The following is a 20,756-nucleotide window of genomic DNA, read 5'->3' as shown; positions in this document are numbered from 1 at the left end:
TCAATCGGAATAGGCAAGGATAATGACAGATATATTTTACAATGTTAAAAAGTACATCATTTTATTTAATTGTGTGAATAAAAGGAACCGCCTCCCCGTCGGGGAATTGAACCCCGGTCTCCCACGTGACAGGCGGGGATACTGACCACTATACTAATGAGGACTTATTGGCATCAGTTAAACAGTGCTCACCTCCTTGGGGTTAAGGCATACCATCGATCAATTCACAGTATTGTAATAGGCAGATTTGCTGCTTTTGGTTAGGACAAGTAATCTTTTTTCCTAAATATTACAATACAGAAATTCCTAGCCAAAAACAATCAGTTTTATCAAGAAATTATTTCATTGAAATAAATATCTATCTATCGATCTGTCTATCTAGCTATCTTTCTAACTATCAATATATATATTTATATATATATATATATATATCTATATAATCAGCTCACTTTACCATTTGCAGCTTATAACTATTAGCCACCAGGGGTCACTACTAACCAAAAGCAGTCATTCTACTTGTAAATTGTGCCAATCGAGTGGAACAGCAGCCTAGGATTCACCACTGCTTCATCTCATTTTCCAAGAGAATGCAGATGTAAAGTGTTTTTGATGGTACGCCTGTGCATATTGAAATATTCAGAGCATATTCTGAATTTCAGTTAACACATCAGTAAGCATTTTGGCCATCACTGAATTCAACCTTTTTTCTCAATCGGAATAGGCATGGATAATGACAGATATATTTTACAATGTTAAATAGTACATCATTTTATTTAATTGTGTGAATAAAAGGAATCGCCTCCCCGTCGGGGAATTGAACCCCGGTCTCCCGCGTGACAGGCGGGGATACTGACCACTATACTAACGAGGACTTATTGGCATCAGTTAAACAGTGCTCACCTCCTTGGGGTTAAGGCATACCCTCGAACAATTCACAGTATTGTAATAGGCAGATGTGCTGCTTTTGGTTAGGACAAGTCATCTTTTTTCCTAAATATTTCAATACAGAAATTATTAGCCAAAAACAATCAGTATTATCAAGAAATTATTTCATTGAAATAAATATCTATCTATCGATCTGTCTATCTAGCTATCTTTCTAACTATCAATATATATATTTATATATATATATATATATCTATATAATCAGCTCACTTTACCATTTGCAGCTTATAACTATTAGCCACCAGGGGTCACTACTAACCAAAAGCAGTCATTCTACTTGTAAATTGTGCCAATCGAGTGAAACAGCAGCCTAGGATTCTCCACTGCTTCCACTCATTTTCCAAGAGAATGCAGATGTAAAGTGTTTTTGATGGTACGCCTGTGCATATTGAAATATTCAGAGCATATTCTGAATTTCAGTTAACACATCAGTAAGCATTTTGTTCATCAGTGAATTCAACCTTTTTTCTCAATCGGAATAGGCAAGGATAATGACAGATATATTTTACAATGTTAGAAAGTTCATCATTTTATTTAATTGTGTGAATAAAAGGAATCGCCTCCCCGTCTGGGAATTGAACCCCGGTCTCCCGCATGACAGGCGGGGATACTGACCACTATACTAACGAGGACTTATTGGCATTAGTTAAACAGTGCTCACCTCCTTGGGGTTAAGGCATACCCTCGATCAATTCACAGTATTGTAATAGGCAGATTTGCTGCTTTTGGTTAGGACAAGTAATCTTTTTTCCTAAATATTACAATACAGAAATTCCTAGCCAAAAACAATCAGTTTTATCAAGAAATGATTTCATTGAAATAAATATCTATCTATCGATCTGTCTATCTGGCTATCTTTCTAACTATCAATATATATATTTATATATATATATATATATATCTATATAATCAGCTCACTTTACCATTTGCAGCTTATAACTATTAGCCACCAGGGGTCACTACTAACCAAAAGCAGTCATTCTACTTGTAAATTGTGCCAATCGAGTGGAACAGCAGCCTAGGATTCACCACTGCTTCATCTCATTTTCCAAGAGAATGCAGATGTAAAGTGTTTTTGATGGTACGCCTGTGCATATTGAAATATTCAGAGCATATTATGAATTTCAGTTAACACATCAGTAAGCATTTTGGCCATCACTGAATTCAACCTTTTTTCTCAATCGGACTAGGCATGGATAATGACAGATATATTTTACAATGTTAGAAAGTACATCATTTTATTTAATTGTGTGAATAAAAGGAATCGCCTCCCCGTCGGGGAATTGAACCCTGGTCTCCCGCGTGACAGGAGGGGATACTGGCCACTATACTAACGAGGACTTATTGGCATCAGTTAATCAGTGCTCACCTCCTTGGGGTTAAGGCATACCCTCGATCAATTCACAGTATTGTAATAGGCAGATGTGCTGCTTTTGGTTAGGACAAGTCATCTTTTTTCCTAAATATTTCAATACAGAAATTATTAGCCAAAAACAATCAGTATTATCAAGAAATTATTTCATTGAAATAAATATCTATCTATCGATCTGTCTATCTAGCTATCTTTCTAACTATCAATATATATATTTATATATATATATATCTATATAATCAGCTCACTTTACCATTTGCAGCTTATAACTATTAGCCACCAGGGGTCACTACTAACCAAAAGCAGTCATTCTACTTGTAAATTGTGCCAATCGAGTGGAACAGCAGCCTAGGATTCACCACTGCTTCATCTCATTTTCCAAGAGAATGCAGATGTAAAGTGTTTTTGATGGTACGCCTGTGCATATTGAAATATTCAGAGCATATTATGAATTTCAGTTAACACATCAGTAAGCATTTTGTCCATCGTGAATTCAACCTTTTTTCTCAATCGGAATAGGCAAGGATAATGACAGATATATTTTACAATGTTAAAAAGTACATCATTTTATTTAATTGTGTGAATAAAAGGAACCGCCTCCCCGTCGGGGAATTGAACCCCGGTCTCCCACGTGACAGGCGGGGATACTGACCACTATACTAACGAGGACTTATTGGCATCAGTTAAACAGTGCTCACCTCCTTGGGGTTAAGGCATACCATCGATCAATTCACAGTATTGTAATAGGCAGATTTGCTGCTTTTGGTTAGGACAAGTAATCTTTTTTCCTAAATATTACAATACAGAAATTCCTAGCCAAAAACAATCAGTTTTATCAAGAAATTATTTCATTGAAATAAATATCTATCTATCGATCTGTCTATCTAGCTATCTTTCTAACTATCAATATATATATTTATATATATATATATATCTATATAATCAGCTCACTTTACCATTTGCAGCTTATAACTATTAGCCACCAGGGGTCACTACTAACCAAAAGCAGTCATTCTACTTGTAAATTGTGCCAATCGAGTGGAACAGCAGCCTAGGATTCACCACTGCTTCATCTCATTTTCCAAGAGAATGCAGATGTAAAGTGTTTTTGATGGTACGCCTGTGCATATTGAAATATTCAGAGCATATTCTGAATTTCAGTTAACACATCAGTAAGCATTTTGGCCATCACTGAATTCAACCTTTTTTCTCAATCGGAATAGGCATGGATAATGACAGATATATTTTACAATGTTAAAAAGTACATCATTTTATTTAATTGTGTGAATAAAAGGAATCGCCTCCCCGTCGGGGAATTGAACCCCGGTCTCCCGCGTGACAGGCGGGGATACTGACCACTATACTAACGAGGACTTATTGGCATCAGTTAAACAGTGCTCACCTCCTTGGGGTTAAGGCATACCCTCGAACAATTCACAGTATTGTAATAGGCAGATGTGCTGCTTTTGGTTAGGACAAGTCATCTTTTTTCCTAAATATTTCAATACAGAAATTATTAGCCAAAAACAATCAGTATTATCAAGAAATTATTTCATTGAAATAAATATCTATCTATCGATCTGTCTATCTAGCTATCTTTCTAACTATCAATATATATATTTATATATATATATATATATATATATAATCAGCTCACTTTACCATTTGCAGCTTATAACTATTAGCCACCAGGGGTCACTACTAACCAAAAGCAGTCATTCTACTTGTAAAGTGTGCCAATCGAGTGAAACAGCAGCCTAGGATTCTCCACTGCTTCCACTCATTTTCCAAGAGAATGCAGATGTAAAGTGTTTTTGATGGTACGCCTGTGCATATTGAAATATTCAGAGCATATTCTGAATTTCAGTTAACACATCAGTAAGCATTTTGTTCATCAGTGAATTCAACCTTTTTTCTCAATCGGAATAGGCAAGGATAATGACAGATATATTTTACAATGTTAGAAAGTTCATCATTTTATTTAATTGTGTGAATAAAAGGAATCGCCTCCCCGTCTGGGAATTGAACCCCGGTCTCCCGCGTGACAGGCGGGGATACTGACCACTATACTAACGAGGACTTATTGGCATTAGTTAAACAGTGCTCACCTCCTTGGGGTTAAGGCATACCCTCGATCAATTCACAGTATTGTAATAGGCAGATTTGCTGCTTTTGGTTAGGACAAGTAATCTTTTTTCCTAAATATTACAATACAGAAATTCCTAGCCAAAAACAATCAGTTTTATCAAGAAATGATTTCATTGAAATAAATATCTATCTATCGATCTGTCTATCTGGCTATCTTTCTAACTATCAATATATATATTTATATATATATATATATCTATATAATCAGCTCACTTTACCATTTGCAGCTTATAACTATTAGCCACCAGGGGTCACTACTAACCAAAAGCAGTCATTCTACTTGTAAATTGTGCCAATCGAGTGGAACAGCAGCCTAGGATTCACCACTGCTTCATCTCATTTTCCAAGAGAATGCAGATGTAAAGTGTTTTTGATGGTACGCCTGTGCATATTGAAATATTCAGAGCATATTATGAATTTCAGTTAACACATCAGTAAGCATTTTGGCCATCACTGAATTCAACCTTTTTTCTCAATCGGACTAGGCATGGATAATGACAGATATATTTTACAATGTTAGAAAGTACATCATTTTATTTAATTGTGTGAATAAAAGGAATCGCCTCCCCGTCGGGGAATTGAACCCTGGTCTCCCGCGTGACAGGAGGGGATACTGGCCACTATACTAACGAGGACTTATTGGCATCAGTTAATCAGTGCTCACCTCCTTGGGGTTAAGGCATACCCTCGATCAATTCACAGTATTGTAATAGGCAGATTTGCTGCTTTTCGTTAGGACAAGAAATCTTTTTTCCTAAATATTACAATACAGAAATTCCTAGCCAAAAACAATCAGTTTTATCAAGAAATTATTTCATTGAAATAAATATCTATCTATCGATCTGTCTATCTGGTATCTTTCTAACTATCAATATATATATTTATATATATATATATATATATATAATCAGCTCACTTTACCATTTGCAGCTTATAACTATTAGCCACCAGGGGTCACTACTAACCAAAAGCAGTCATTCTACTTGTAAATTGTGCCAATCGAGTGGAACAGCAGCCTAGGATTCACCACTGCTTCATCTCATTTTCCAAGAGAATGCAGATGTAAAGTGTTTTTGATGGTACGCCTGTGCATATTGAAATATTCAGAGCATATTATGAATTTCAGTTAACACATCAGTAAGCATTTTGGCCATCACTGAATTCAACCTTTTTTCTCAATCGGACTAGGCATGGATAATGACAGATATATTTTACAATGTTAGAAAGTACATCATTTTATTTAATTGTGTGAATAAAAGGAATCGCCTCCCCGTCGGGGAATTGAACCCTGGTCTCCCGCGTGACAGGAGGGGATACTGGCCACTATACAAACGAGGACTTATTGGCATCAGTTAAACAGTGCTCACCTCCTTGGGGTTAAGGCATACCCTCGATCAATTCACAGTATTGTAATAGGCAGATTTGCTGCTTTTCGTTAGGACAAGAAATCTTTTTTCCTAAATATTACAATACAGAAATTCCTAGCCAAAAACAATCAGTTTTATCAAGAAATTATTTCATTGAAATAAATATCTATCTATCGATCTGTCTATCTAGCTATCTTTCTAACTATCAATATATATATTTATATATATATATATCTATATAATCAGCTCACTTTACCATTTGCAGCTTATAACTATTAGCCACCAGGGGTCACTACTAACCAAAAGCAGTCATTCTACTTGTAAATTGTGCCAATCGAGTGGAACAGCAGCCTAGGATTCACCACTGCTTCATCTCATTTTCCAAGAGAATGCAGATGTAAAGTGTTTTTGATGGTACGCCTGTGCATATTGAAATATTCAGAGCATATTATGAATTTCAGTTAACACATCAGTAAGCATTTTGTCCATCGTGAATTCAACCTTTTTTCTCAATCGGAATAGGCAAGGATAATGACAGATATATTTTACAATGTTAAAAAGTACATCATTTTATTTAATTGTGTGAATAAAAGGAACCGCCTCCCCGTCGGGGAATTGAACCCCGGTCTCCCACGTGACAGGCGGGGATACTGACCACTATACTAATGAGGACTTATTGGCATCAGTTAAACAGTGCTCACCTCCTTGGGGTTAAGGCATACCATCGATCAATTCACAGTATTGTAATAGGCAGATTTGCTGCTTTTGGTTAGGACAAGTAATCTTTTTTCCTAAATATTACAATACAGAAATTCCTAGCCAAAAACAATCAGTTTTATCAAGAAATTATTTCATTGAAATAAATATCTATCTATCGATCTGTCTATCTAGCTATCTTTCTAACTATCAATATATATATTTATATATATATATATATATCTATATAATCAGCTCACTTTACCATTTGCAGCTTATAACTATTAGCCACCAGGGGTCACTACTAACCAAAAGCAGTCATTCTACTTGTAAATTGTGCCAATCGAGTGGAACAGCAGCCTAGGATTCACCACTGCTTCATCTCATTTTCCAAGAGAATGCAGATGTAAAGTGTTTTTGATGGTACGCCTGTGCATATTGAAATATTCAGAGCATATTCTGAATTTCAGTTAACACATCAGTAAGCATTTTGGCCATCACTGAATTCAACCTTTTTTCTCAATCGGAATAGGCATGGATAATGACAGATATATTTTACAATGTTAAATAGTACATCATTTTATTTAATTGTGTGAATAAAAGGAATCGCCTCCCCGTCGGGGAATTGAACCCCGGTCTCCCGCGTGACAGGCGGGGATACTGACCACTATACTAACGAGGACTTATTGGCATCAGTTAAACAGTGCTCACCTCCTTGGGGTTAAGGCATACCCTCGAACAATTCACAGTATTGTAATAGGCAGATGTGCTGCTTTTGGTTAGGACAAGTCATCTTTTTTCCTAAATATTTCAATACAGAAATTATTAGCCAAAAACAATCAGTATTATCAAGAAATTATTTCATTGAAATAAATATCTATCTATCGATCTGTCTATCTAGCTATCTTTCTAACTATCAATATATATATTTATATATATATATATATATCTATATAATCAGCTCACTTTACCATTTGCAGCTTATAACTATTAGCCACCAGGGGTCACTACTAACCAAAAGCAGTCATTCTACTTGTAAATTGTGCCAATCGAGTGAAACAGCAGCCTAGGATTCTCCACTGCTTCCACTCATTTTCCAAGAGAATGCAGATGTAAAGTGTTTTTGATGGTACGCCTGTGCATATTGAAATATTCAGAGCATATTCTGAATTTCAGTTAACACATCAGTAAGCATTTTGTTCATCAGTGAATTCAACCTTTTTTCTCAATCGGAATAGGCAAGGATAATGACAGATATATTTTACAATGTTAGAAAGTTCATCATTTTATTTAATTGTGTGAATAAAAGGAATCGCCTCCCCGTCTGGGAATTGAACCCCGGTCTCCCGCATGACAGGCGGGGATACTGACCACTATACTAACGAGGACTTATTGGCATTAGTTAAACAGTGCTCACCTCCTTGGGGTTAAGGCATACCCTCGATCAATTCACAGTATTGTAATAGGCAGATTTGCTGCTTTTGGTTAGGACAAGTAATCTTTTTTCCTAAATATTACAATACAGAAATTCCTAGCCAAAAACAATCAGTTTTATCAAGAAATGATTTCATTGAAATAAATATCTATCTATCGATCTGTCTATCTGGCTATCTTTCTAACTATCAATATATATATTTATATATATATATATATATATATCTATATAATCAGCTCACTTTACCATTTGCAGCTTATAACTATTAGCCACCAGGGGTCACTACTAACCAAAAGCAGTCATTCTACTTGTAAATTGTGCCAATCGAGTGGAACAGCAGCCTAGGATTCACCACTGCTTCATCTCATTTTCCAAGAGAATGCAGATGTAAAGTGTTTTTGATGGTACGCCTGTGCATATTGAAATATTCAGAGCATATTATGAATTTCAGTTAACACATCAGTAAGCATTTTGGCCATCACTGAATTCAACCTTTTTTCTCAATCGGACTAGGCATGGATAATGACAGATATATTTTACAATGTTAGAAAGTACATCATTTTATTTAATTGTGTGAATAAAAGGAATCGCCTCCCCGTCGGGGAATTGAACCCTGGTCTCCCGCGTGACAGGAGGGGATACTGGCCACTATACTAACGAGGACTTATTGGCATCAGTTAATCAGTGCTCACCTCCTTGGGGTTAAGGCATACCCTCGATCAATTCACAGTATTGTAATAGGCAGATGTGCTGCTTTTGGTTAGGACAAGTCATCTTTTTTCCTAAATATTTCAATACAGAAATTATTAGCCAAAAACAATCAGTATTATCAAGAAATTATTTCATTGAAATAAATATCTATCTATCGATCTGTCTATCTAGCTATCTTTCTAACTATCAATATATATATTTATATATATATATATCTATATAATCAGCTCACTTTACCATTTGCAGCTTATAACTATTAGCCACCAGGGGTCACTACTAACCAAAAGCAGTCATTCTACTTGTAAATTGTGCCAATCGAGTGGAACAGCAGCCTAGGATTCACCACTGCTTCATCTCATTTTCCAAGAGAATGCAGATGTAAAGTGTTTTTGATGGTACGCCTGTGCATATTGACATATTCAGAGCATATTATGAATTTCAGTTAACACATCAGTAAGCATTTTGTCCATCGTGAATTCAACCTTTTTTCTCAATCGGAATAGGCAAGGATAATGACAGATATATTTTACAATGTTAAAAAGTACATCATTTTATTTAATTGTGTGAATAAAAGGAACCGCCTCCCCGTCGGGGAATTGAACCCCGGTCTCCCACGTGACAGGCGGGGATACTGACCACTATACTAACGAGGACTTATTGGCATCAGTTAAACAGTGCTCACCTCCTTGGGGTTAAGGCATACCATCGATCAATTCACAGTATTGTAATAGGCAGATTTGCTGCTTTTGGTTAGGACAAGTAATCTTTTTTCCTAAATATTACAATACAGAAATTCCTAGCCAAAAACAATCAGTTTTATCAAGAAATTATTTCATTGAAATAAATATCTATCTATCGATCTGTCTATCTAGCTATCTTTCTAACTATCAATATATATATTTATATATATATATATATCTATATAATCAGCTCACTTTACCATTTGCAGCTTATAACTATTAGCCACCAGGGGTCACTACTAACCAAAAGCAGTCATTCTACTTGTAAATTGTGCCAATCGAGTGGAACAGCAGCCTAGGATTCACCACTGCTTCATCTCATTTTCCAAGAGAATGCAGATGTAAAGTGTTTTTGATGGTACGCCTGTGCATATTGAAATATTCAGAGCATATTCTGAATTTCAGTTAACACATCAGTAAGCATTTTGGCCATCACTGAATTCAACCTTTTTTCTCAATCGGAATAGGCATGGATAATGACAGATATATTTTACAATGTTAAAAAGTACATCATTTTATTTAATTGTGTGAATAAAAGGAATCGCCTCCCCGTCGGGGAATTGAACCCCGGTCTCCCGCGTGACAGGCGGGGATACTGACCACTATACTAACGAGGACTTATTGGCATCAGTTAAACAGTGCTCACCTCCTTGGGGTTAAGGCATACCCTCGAACAATTCACAGTATTGTAATAGGCAGATGTGCTGCTTTTGGTTAGGACAAGTCATCTTTTTTCCTAAATATTTCAATACAGAAATTATTAGCCAAAAACAATCAGTATTATCAAGAAATTATTTCATTGAAATAAATATCTATCTATCGATCTGTCTATCTAGCTATCTTTCTAACTATCAATATATATATTTATATATATATATATATATATATATATAATCAGCTCACTTTACCATTTGCAGCTTATAACTATTAGCCACCAGGGGTCACTACTAACCAAAAGCAGTCATTCTACTTGTAAAGTGTGCCAATCGAGTGAAACAGCAGCCTAGGATTCTCCACTGCTTCCACTCATTTTCCAAGAGAATGCAGATGTAAAGTGTTTTTGATGGTACGCCTGTGCATATTGAAATATTCAGAGCATATTCTGAATTTCAGTTAACACATCAGTAAGCATTTTGTTCATCAGTGAATTCAACCTTTTTTCTCAATCGGAATAGGCAAGGATAATGACAGATATATTTTACAATGTTAGAAAGTTCATCATTTTATTTAATTGTGTGAATAAAAGGAATCGCCTCCCCGTCTGGGAATTGAACCCCGGTCTCCCGCGTGACAGGCGGGGATACTGACCACTATACTAACGAGGACTTATTGGCATTAGTTAAACAGTGCTCACCTCCTTGGGGTTAAGGCATACCCTCGATCAATTCACAGTATTGTAATAGGCAGATTTGCTGCTTTTGGTTAGGACAAGTAATCTTTTTTCCTAAATATTACAATACAGAAATTCCTAGCCAAAAACAATCAGTTTTATCAAGAAATGATTTCATTGAAATAAATATCTATCTATCGATCTGTCTATCTGGCTATCTTTCTAACTATCAATATATATATTTATATATATATATATATCTATATAATCAGCTCACTTTACCATTTGCAGCTTATAACTATTAGCCACCAGGGGTCACTACTAACCAAAAGCAGTCATTCTACTTGTAAATTGTGCCAATCGAGTGGAACAGCAGCCTAGGATTCACCACTGCTTCATCTCATTTTCCAAGAGAATGCAGATGTAAAGTGTTTTTGATGGTACGCCTGTGCATATTGAAATATTCAGAGCATATTATGAATTTCAGTTAACACATCAGTAAGCATTTTGGCCATCACTGAATTCAACCTTTTTTCTCAATCGGACTAGGCATGGATAATGACAGATATATTTTACAATGTTAGAAAGTACATCATTTTATTTAATTGTGTGAATAAAAGGAATCGCCTCCCCGTCGGGGAATTGAACCCTGGTCTCCCGCGTGACAGGAGGGGATACTGGCCACTATACTAACGAGGACTTATTGGCATCAGTTAATCAGTGCTCACCTCCTTGGGGTTAAGGCATACCCTCGATCAATTCACAGTATTGTAATAGGCAGATTTGCTGCTTTTCGTTAGGACAAGAAATCTTTTTTCCTAAATATTACAATACAGAAATTCCTAGCCAAAAACAATCAGTTTTATCAAGAAATTATTTCATTGAAATAAATATCTATCTATCGATCTGTCTATCTGGTATCTTTCTAACTATCAATATATATATTTATATATATATATATATATATATAATCAGCTCACTTTACCATTTGCAGCTTATAACTATTAGCCACCAGGGGTCACTACTAACCAAAAGCAGTCATTCTACTTGTAAATTGTGCCAATCGAGTGGAACAGCAGCCTAGGATTCACCACTGCTTCATCTCATTTTCCAAGAGAATGCAGATGTAAAGTGTTTTTGATGGTACGCCTGTGCATATTGAAATATTCAGAGCATATTATGAATTTCAGTTAACACATCAGTAAGCATTTTGGCCATCACTGAATTCAACCTTTTTTCTCAATCGGACTAGGCATGGATAATGACAGATATATTTTACAATGTTAGAAAGTACATCATTTTATTTAATTGTGTGAATAAAAGGAATCGCCTCCCCGTCGGGGAATTGAACCCTGGTCTCCCGCGTGACAGGAGGGGATACTGGCCACTATACAAACGAGGACTTATTGGCATCAGTTAAACAGTGCTCACCTCCTTGGGGTTAAGGCATACCCTCGATCAATTCACAGTATTGTAATAGGCAGATTTGCTGCTTTTCGTTAGGACAAGAAATCTTTTTTCCTAAATATTACAATACAGAAATTCCTAGCCAAAAACAATCAGTTTTATCAAGAAATTATTTCATTGAAATAAATATCTATCTATCGATCTGTCTATCTGGTATCTTTCTAACTATCAATATATATATTTATATATATATATATATATATATATAATCAGCTCACTTTACCATTTGCAGCTTATAACTATTAGCCACCAGGGGTCACTACTAACCAAAAGCAGTCATTCTACTTGTAAATTGTGCCAATCGAGTGGAACAGCAGCCTAGGATTCAACTCTGCTTCATCTCATTTTCCAAGAGAATGCAGATGTAAAGTGTTTTTGATGGTACGCCTGTGCATATTGAAATATTCAGAGCATATTCTGAATTTCAGTTAACACATCAGTAAGCATTTTGGCCATCACTGAATTCAACCTTTTTTCTCAATCGGAATAGGCATGGATAATGACAGATATATTTTACAATGTTAGAAAGTACATCATTTTATTTAATTGTGTGAATAAAAGGAATTGCCTCCCCGTCGGGGAATTGAACCCCGGTCTCCCGCGTGACAGGCGGGGATACTGACCACTATACTAACGAGGACTTATTGGCATCAGTTAAACAGTGCTCACCTCCTTGGGGTTAAGGCATACCATCGATCAATTCACAGTATTGTAATAGGCAGATTTGCTGCTTTTGGTTAGGACAAGTAATCTTTTTTCCTAAATATTACAATACAGAAATTCCTAGCCAAAAACAATCAGTTTTATCAAGAAATTATTTCATTGAAATAAATATCTATCTATCGATCTGTCTATCTAGCTATCTTTCTAACTATCAATATATATATTTATATATATATATATCTATATAATCAGCTCACTTTACCATTTGCAGCTTATAACTATTAGCCACCAGGGGTCACTACTAACCAAAAGCAGTCATTCTACTTGTAAATTGTGCCAATCGAGTGAAACAGCAGCCTAGGATTCACCAGTGCTTCATCTCATTTTCCAAGAGAATGCAGATGTAAAGTGTTTTTGATGGTACGCCTGTGCATATTGAAATATTCAGAGCATATTATGAATTTCAGTTAACACATCAGTAAGCATTTTGTTCATCAGTGAATTCAACCTTTTTTCTCAATCGGAATAGGCAAGGATAATGACAGATATATTTTACAATGTTAGAAAGTTTATCATTTTATTTAATTGTGTGAATAAAAGGAATCGCCTCCCCGTCTGGGAATTGAACCCCGGTCTCCCGCGTGACAGGCGGGGATACTGACCACTATACTAACGAGGACTTATTGGCATTAGTTAAACAGTGCTCACCTCCTTGGGGTTAAGGCATACCATCGATCAATTCACAGTATTGTAATAGGCTGATTTGCTGCTTTTGGTTAGGACAAGTAATCTTTTTTCCTAAATATTACAATACAGAAATTCCTAGCCAAAAACAATCAGTTTTATCAAGAAATTATTTCATTGAAATAAATATCTATCTATCGATCTGTCTATCTAGCTATCTTTCTAACTATCAATATATATATTTATATATATATATATATCTATATAATCAGCTCACTTTACCATTTGCAGCTTATAACTATTAGCCACCAGGGGTCACTACTAACCAAAAGCAGTCATTCTACTTGTAAATTGTGCCAATCGAGTGGAACAGCAGCCTAGGATTCACCACTGCTTCATCTCATTTTCCAAGAGAATGCAGATGCAAAGTGTTTTTGATGGTACGCCTGTGCATATTGAAATATTCAGAGCATATTCTGAATTTCAGTTAACACATCAGTAAGCATTTTGGCCATCACTGAATTCAACCTTTTTTCTCAATCGGAATAGGCATGGATAATGACAGATATATTTTACAATGTTAGAAAGTACATCATTTTATTTAATTGTGTGAATAAAAGGAATCGCCTCCCCGTCGGGGAATTGAACCCTGGTCTCCCACGTGACAGGAGGGGATACTGACCACTATACTAACGAGGACTTATTGGCATCAGTTAAACAGTGCTCACCTATTTGGGGTTAAGGCATACCCTCGATCAATTCACAGTATTGTAATAGGCAGATTTGCTGCTTTTCGTTAGGACAAGAAATCTTTTTTCCTAAATATTACAATACAGAAATTCCTAGCCAAAAACAATCAGTTTTATCAAGAAATTATTTCATTGAAATAAATATCTATCTATCGATCTGTCTATCTGGCTATCTTTCTAACTATCAATATATATATTTATATATATATATATATCTATATAATCAGCTCACTTTACCATTTGCAGCTTATAACTATTAGCCACCAGGGGTCACTACTAACCAAAAGCAGTCATTCTACTTGTAAATTGTGCCAATCGAGTGGAACAGCATCCTAGGATTCACCACTGCTTGATCTCATTTTCCAAGAGAATGCAGATGTAAAGTGTTTTTGATGGTACGCCTGTGCATATTGAAATATTCAGAGCATATTATGAATTTCAGTTAACACATCAGTAAGCATTTTGTTCATCAGTGAATTCAACCTTTTTTCTCAATCGGAATAGGCATGGATAATGACAGATATATTTTACAATGTTAGAAAGTACATCATTTTATTTAATTGTGTGAATAAAAGGAATCGCCTCCCCGTCGGGGAATTGAACCCCGGTCTCCCGCGTGACAGGCGGGGATACTGACCACTATACTAACGAGGACTTATTGGCATCAGTTAAACAGTGCTCACCTCCTTGGGGTTAAGGCATACCATCGATCAATTCACAGTATTGTAATAGGCAGATTTGCTGCTTTTGGTTAGGACAAGTAATCTTTTTTCCTAAATATTACAATACAGAAATTCCTAGCCAAAAACAATCAGTTTTATCAAGAAATGATTTCATTGAAATAAATATCTATCTATCGATCTGTCTATCTGGCTATCTTTCTAACTATCAATATATATATTTATATATATATATATATCTATATAATCAGCTCACTTTACCATTTGCAGCTTATAACTATTAGCCACCAGGGGTCACTACTAACCAAAAGCAGTCATTCTACTTGTAAATTGTGCCAATCGAGTGGAACAGCAGCCTAGGATTCTCCACTGCTTCCACTCATTTTCCAAGAGAATGCAGATGTAAAGTGTTTTTGATGGTACGCCTGTGCATATTGAAATATTCAGAGCATATTCTGAATTTCAGTTAACACATCAGTAAGCATTTTGGCCATCACTGAATTCAACCTTTTTTCTCAATCGGACTAGGCATGGATAATGACAGATATATTTTACAATGTTAGAAAGTACATCATTTTATTTAATTGTGTGAATAAAAGGAATCGCCTCCCCGTCGGGGAATTGAACCCTGGTCTCCCGCGTGACAGGAGGGGATACTGACCACTATACTAACGAGGACTTATTGGCATCAGTTAAACAGTGCTCACCTCCTTGGGGTTAAGGCATACCCTCGAACAATTCACAGTATTGTAATAGGCAGATGTGCTGCTTTTGGTTAGGACAAGTCATCGTTTTTCCTAAATATTTAAATACAGAAATTATTAGCCAAATACAATCAGTATTATCAAGAAATTATTTCATTGAAATAAATATCTATCTATCGATCTGTCTATCTAGCTATCTTTCTAACTATCAATATATATATTTATATATATATATATCTATATAATCAGCTCACTTTACCATTTGCAGCTTATAACTATTAGCCACCAGGGGTCACTACTAACCAAAAGCAGTCATTCTACTTGTAAATTGTGCCAATCGAGTGGAACAGCAGCCTAGGATTCACCACTGCTTCATCTCATTTTCCAAGAGAATGCAGATGTAAAGTGTTTTTGATGGTACGCCTGTGCATATTGAAATATTCAGAGCATATTATGAATTTCAGTTAACACATCAGTAAGCATTTTGTCCATCGGTGAATTCAACCTTTTTTCTCAATCGGAATAGGCAAGGATAATGACAGATATATTTTACAATGTTAAAAAGTACATCATTTTATTTAATTGTGTGAATAAAAGGAACCGCCTCCCCGTCGGGGAATTGAACCCCGGTCTCCCACGTGACAGGTGGGGATACTGACCACCATACTAACGAGGACTTATTGGCATCAGTTAAACAGTGCTCACCTCCTTGGGGTTAAGGCATACCATCGATCAATTCACAGTATTGTAATAGGCAGATTTGCTGCTTTTGGTTAGGACAAGTAATCTTTTTTCCTAAATATTACAATACAGAAATTCCTAGCCAAAAACAATCAGTTTTATCAAGAAATTATTTCATTGAAATAAATATCTATCTATCGATCTGTCTATCTAGCTATCTTTCTAACTATCAATATATATATTTATATATATATATATCTATATAATCAGCTCACTTTACCATTTGCAGCTTATAACTATTAGCCACCAGGGGTCACTACTAACCAAAAGCAGTCATTCTACTTGTAAATTGTGCCAATCGAGTGAAACAGCAGCCTAGGATTCACCAGTGCTTCATCTCATTTTCCAAGAGAATGCAGATGTAAAGTGTTTTTGATGGTACGCCTGTGCATATTGAAATATTCAGAGCATATTATGAATTTCAGTTAACACATCAGTAAGCATTTTGTCCATCGGTGAATTCAACCTTTTTTCTCAATCGGAATAGGCAAGGATAATGACAGATATATTTTACAATGTTAAAAAGTACATCATTTTATTTAATTGTGTGAATAAAAGGAACCGCCTCCCCGTCGGGGAATTGAACCCCGGTCTCCCACGTGACAGGTGGGGATACTGACCACCATACTAACGAGGACTTATTGGCATCAGTTAAACAGTGCTCACCTCCTTGGGGTTAAGGCATACCCTCGATCAATTCACAGTATTGTAATAGGCAGATGTGCTGCTTTTGGTTAGGACAAGTCATCTTTTTTCCTAAATATTTCAATACAGAAATTATTAGCCAAAAACAATCAGTATTATCAAGAAATTATTTCATTGAAATAAATATCTATCTATCGATCTGTCTATCTAGCTATCTTTCTAACTATCAATATATATATTTATATATATATATATCTATATAATCAGCTCACTTTACCATTTGCAGCTTATAACTATTAGCCACCAGGGGTCACTACTAACCAAAAGCAGTCATTCTACTTGTAAATTGTGCCAATCGAGTGGAACAGCAGCCTAGGATTCACCACTGCTTCATCTCATTTTCCAAGAGAATGCAGATGTAAAGTGTTTTTGATGGTACGCCTGTGCATATTGAAATATTCAGAGCATATTATGAATTTCAGTTAACACATCAGTAAGCATTTTGTCCATCGTGAATTCAACCTTTTTTCTCAATCGGAATAGGCAAGGATAATGACAGATATATTTTACAATGTTAAAAAGTACATCATTTTATTTAATTGTGTGAATAAAAGGAACCACCTCCCCGTCGGGGAATTGAACCCCGGTCTCCCACGTGACAGGCGGGGATACTGACCACTATACTAACGAGGACTTATTGGCATCAGTTAAACATTGCTCACCTCCTTGGGGTTAAGGCATACCATCGATCAATTCACAGTATTGTAATAGGCAGATTTGCTGCTTTTGGTTAGGACAAGTAATCTTTTTTCCTAAATATTACAATACAGAAATTCCTAGCCAAAAACAATCAGTTTTATCAAGAAATTATTTCATTGAAATAAATATCTATCTATCGATCTGTCTATCTAGCTATCTTTCTAACTATCAATATATATATTTATATATATATATATATCTATATAATCAGCTCACTTTACCATTTGCAGCTTATAACTATTAGCCACCAGGGGTCACTACTAACCAAAAGCAGTCATTCTACTTGTAAATTGTGCCAATCGAGTGGAACAGCAGCCTAGGATTCACCACTGCTTCATCTCATTTTCCAAGAGAATGCAGATGTAAAGTGTTTTTGATGGTACGCCTGTGCATATTGAAATATTCAGAGCATATTCTGAATTTCAGTTAACACATCAGTAAGCATTTTGGCCATCACTGAATTCAACCTTTTTTCTCAATCGGAATAGGCATGGATAATGACAGATATATTTTACAATGTTAAAAAGTACATCATTTTATTTAATTGTGTGAATAAAAGGAATCGCCTCCCCGTCGGGGAATTGAACCCCGGTCTCCCGCGTGACAGGCGGGGATACTGACCACTATACTAACGAGGACTTATTGGCATCAGTTAAACAGTGCTCACCTCCTTGGGGTTAAGGCATACCCTCGAACAATTCACAGTATTGTAATAGGCAGATGTGCTGCTTTTGGTTAGGACAAGTCATCTTTTTTCCTAAATATTTCAATACAGAAATTATTAGCCAAAAACAATCAGTATTATCAAGAAATTATTTCATTGAAATAAATATCTATCTATCGATCTGTCTATCTAGCTATCTTTCTAACTATCAATATATATATTTATATATATATATATATATATATATATAATCAGCTCACTTTACCATTTGCAGCTTATAACTATTAGCCACCAGGGGTCACTACTAACCAAAAGCAGTCATTCTACTTGTAAAGTGTGCCAATCGAGTGAAACAGCAGCCTAGGATTCTCCACTGCTTCCACTCATTTTCCAAGAGAATGCAGATGTAAAGTGTTTTTGATGGTACGCCTGTGCATATTGAAATATTCAGAGCATATTCTGAATTTCAGTTAACACATCAGTAAGCATTTTGTTCATCAGTGAATTCAACCTTTTTTCTCAATCGGAATAGGCAAGGATAATGACAGATATATTTTACAATGTTAGAAAGTTCATCATTTTATTTAATTGTGTGAATAAAAGGAATCGCCTCCCCGTCTGGGAATTGAACCCCGGTCTCCCGCGTGACAGGCGGGGATACTGACCACTATACTAACGAGGACTTATTGGCATTAGTTAAACAGTGCTCACCTCCTTGGGGTTAAGGCATACCCTCGATCAATTCACAGTATTGTAATAGGCAGATTTGCTGCTTTTGGTTAGGACAAGTAATCTTTTTTCCTAAATATTACAATACAGAAATTCCTAGCCAAAAACAATCAGTTTTATCAAGAAATGATTTCATTGAAATAAATATCTATCTATCGATCTGTCTATCTGGCTATCTTTCTAACTATCAATATATATATTTATATATATATATATATCTATATAATCAGCTCACTTTACCATTTGCAGCTTATAACTATTAGCCACCAGGGGTCACTACTAACCAAAAGCAGTCATTCTACTTGTAAATTGTGCCAATCGAGTGGAACAGCAGCCTAGGATTCACCACTGCTTCATCTCATTTTCCAAGAGAATGCAGATGTAAAGTGTTTTTGATGGTACGCCTGTGCATATTGAAATATTCAGAGCATATTATGAATTTCAGTTAACACATCAGTAAGCATTTTGGCCATCACTGAATTCAACCTTTTTTCTCAATCGGACTAGGCATGGATAATGACAGATATATTTTACAATGTTAGAAAGTACATCATTTTATTTAATTGTGTGAATAAAAGGAATCGCCTCCCCGTCGGGGAATTGAACCCTGGTCTCCCACGTGACAGGAGGGGATACTGACCACTATACTAACGAGGACTTATTGGCATCAGTTAAACAGTGCTCACCTATTTGGGGTTAAGGCATACCCTCGATCAATTCACAGTATTGTAATAGGCAGATTTGCTGCTTTTCGTTAGGACAAGAAATCTTTTTTCCTAAATATTACAATACAGAAATTCCTAGCCAAAAACAATCAGTTTTATCAAGAAATTATTTCATTGAAATAAATATCTATCTATCGATCTGTCTATCTGGCTATCTTTCTAACTATCAATATATATATTTATATATATATATATCTATATAATCAGCTCACTTTACCATTTGCAGCTTATAACTATTAGCCACCAGGGGTCACTACTAACCAAAAGCAGTCATTCTACTTGTAAATTGTGCCAATCGAGTGGAACAGCATCCTAGGATTCACCACTGCTTGATCTCATTTTCCAAGAGAATGCAGATGTAAAGTGTTTTTGATGGTACGCCTGTGCATATTGAAATATTCAGAGCATATTATGAATTTCAGTTAACACATCAGTAAGCATTTTGTTCATCAGTGAATTCAACCTTTTTTCTCAATCGGAATAGGCATGGATAATGACAGATATATTTTACAATGTTAGAAAGTACATCATTTTATTTAATTGTGTGAATAAAAGGAATCGCCTCCCCGTCGGGGAATTGAACCCCGGTCTCCCGCGTGACAGGCGGGGATACTGACCACTATACTAACGAGGACTTATTGGCATCAGTTAAACAGTGCTCACCTCCTTGGGGTTAAGGCATACCATCGATCAATTCACAGTATTGTAATAGGCAGATTTGCTGCTTTTGGTTAGGACAAGTAATCTTTTTTCCTAAATATTACAATACAGAAATTCCTAGCCAAAAACAATCAGTTTTATC

The 20,756-nt window shown here is 35.7% G+C and overlaps 11 non-coding genes across 11 annotated transcripts; all 11 read right to left on the bottom strand.

Annotated features, from left to right (window-relative positions):
• Positions 1-799: 799 nt before the first annotated feature.
• On the bottom strand, positions 800-871 carry TRNAD-GUC (transfer RNA aspartic acid (anticodon GUC)). Its single transcript has one exon. It is a non-coding gene; the product is annotated as a tRNA-Asp (tRNA).
• Positions 872-2,914: 2,043 nt separating this feature from the next.
• Positions 2,915-2,986, bottom strand: TRNAD-GUC (transfer RNA aspartic acid (anticodon GUC)). Its single transcript has one exon. It is a non-coding gene; the product is annotated as a tRNA-Asp (tRNA).
• A 632-nt stretch (positions 2,987-3,618) lies between these two features.
• TRNAD-GUC (transfer RNA aspartic acid (anticodon GUC)) lies at positions 3,619-3,690 on the bottom strand. The gene has a single exon. It is a non-coding gene; the product is annotated as a tRNA-Asp (tRNA).
• A 3,448-nt stretch (positions 3,691-7,138) lies between these two features.
• Positions 7,139-7,210, bottom strand: TRNAD-GUC (transfer RNA aspartic acid (anticodon GUC)). Its single transcript has one exon. It is a non-coding gene; the product is annotated as a tRNA-Asp (tRNA).
• Positions 7,211-9,255: 2,045 nt separating this feature from the next.
• TRNAD-GUC (transfer RNA aspartic acid (anticodon GUC)) lies at positions 9,256-9,327 on the bottom strand. Its single transcript has one exon. It is a non-coding gene; the product is annotated as a tRNA-Asp (tRNA).
• Positions 9,328-9,959: 632 nt separating this feature from the next.
• On the bottom strand, positions 9,960-10,031 carry TRNAD-GUC (transfer RNA aspartic acid (anticodon GUC)). The gene has a single exon. It is a non-coding gene; the product is annotated as a tRNA-Asp (tRNA).
• Positions 10,032-12,779: 2,748 nt separating this feature from the next.
• TRNAD-GUC (transfer RNA aspartic acid (anticodon GUC)) lies at positions 12,780-12,851 on the bottom strand. The gene has a single exon. It is a non-coding gene; the product is annotated as a tRNA-Asp (tRNA).
• A 2,038-nt stretch (positions 12,852-14,889) lies between these two features.
• On the bottom strand, positions 14,890-14,961 carry TRNAD-GUC (transfer RNA aspartic acid (anticodon GUC)). Its single transcript has one exon. It is a non-coding gene; the product is annotated as a tRNA-Asp (tRNA).
• A 2,737-nt stretch (positions 14,962-17,698) lies between these two features.
• TRNAD-GUC (transfer RNA aspartic acid (anticodon GUC)) lies at positions 17,699-17,770 on the bottom strand. Its single transcript has one exon. It is a non-coding gene; the product is annotated as a tRNA-Asp (tRNA).
• Positions 17,771-18,402: 632 nt separating this feature from the next.
• TRNAD-GUC (transfer RNA aspartic acid (anticodon GUC)) lies at positions 18,403-18,474 on the bottom strand. Its single transcript has one exon. It is a non-coding gene; the product is annotated as a tRNA-Asp (tRNA).
• Positions 18,475-20,516: 2,042 nt separating this feature from the next.
• Positions 20,517-20,588, bottom strand: TRNAD-GUC (transfer RNA aspartic acid (anticodon GUC)). Its single transcript has one exon. It is a non-coding gene; the product is annotated as a tRNA-Asp (tRNA).
• Between the last annotated feature and the right edge of the window lie 168 nt (positions 20,589-20,756).

The sequence above is a fragment of the Lissotriton helveticus genome, chromosome 1_2 (assembly GCF_964261635.1).
Source record: "Lissotriton helveticus chromosome 1_2, aLisHel1.1, whole genome shotgun sequence".
Taxonomy (NCBI): Eukaryota; Metazoa; Chordata; class Amphibia; order Caudata; family Salamandridae; genus Lissotriton; species Lissotriton helveticus.
This window is presented reverse-complemented; position numbering and strand designations above follow the sequence as displayed.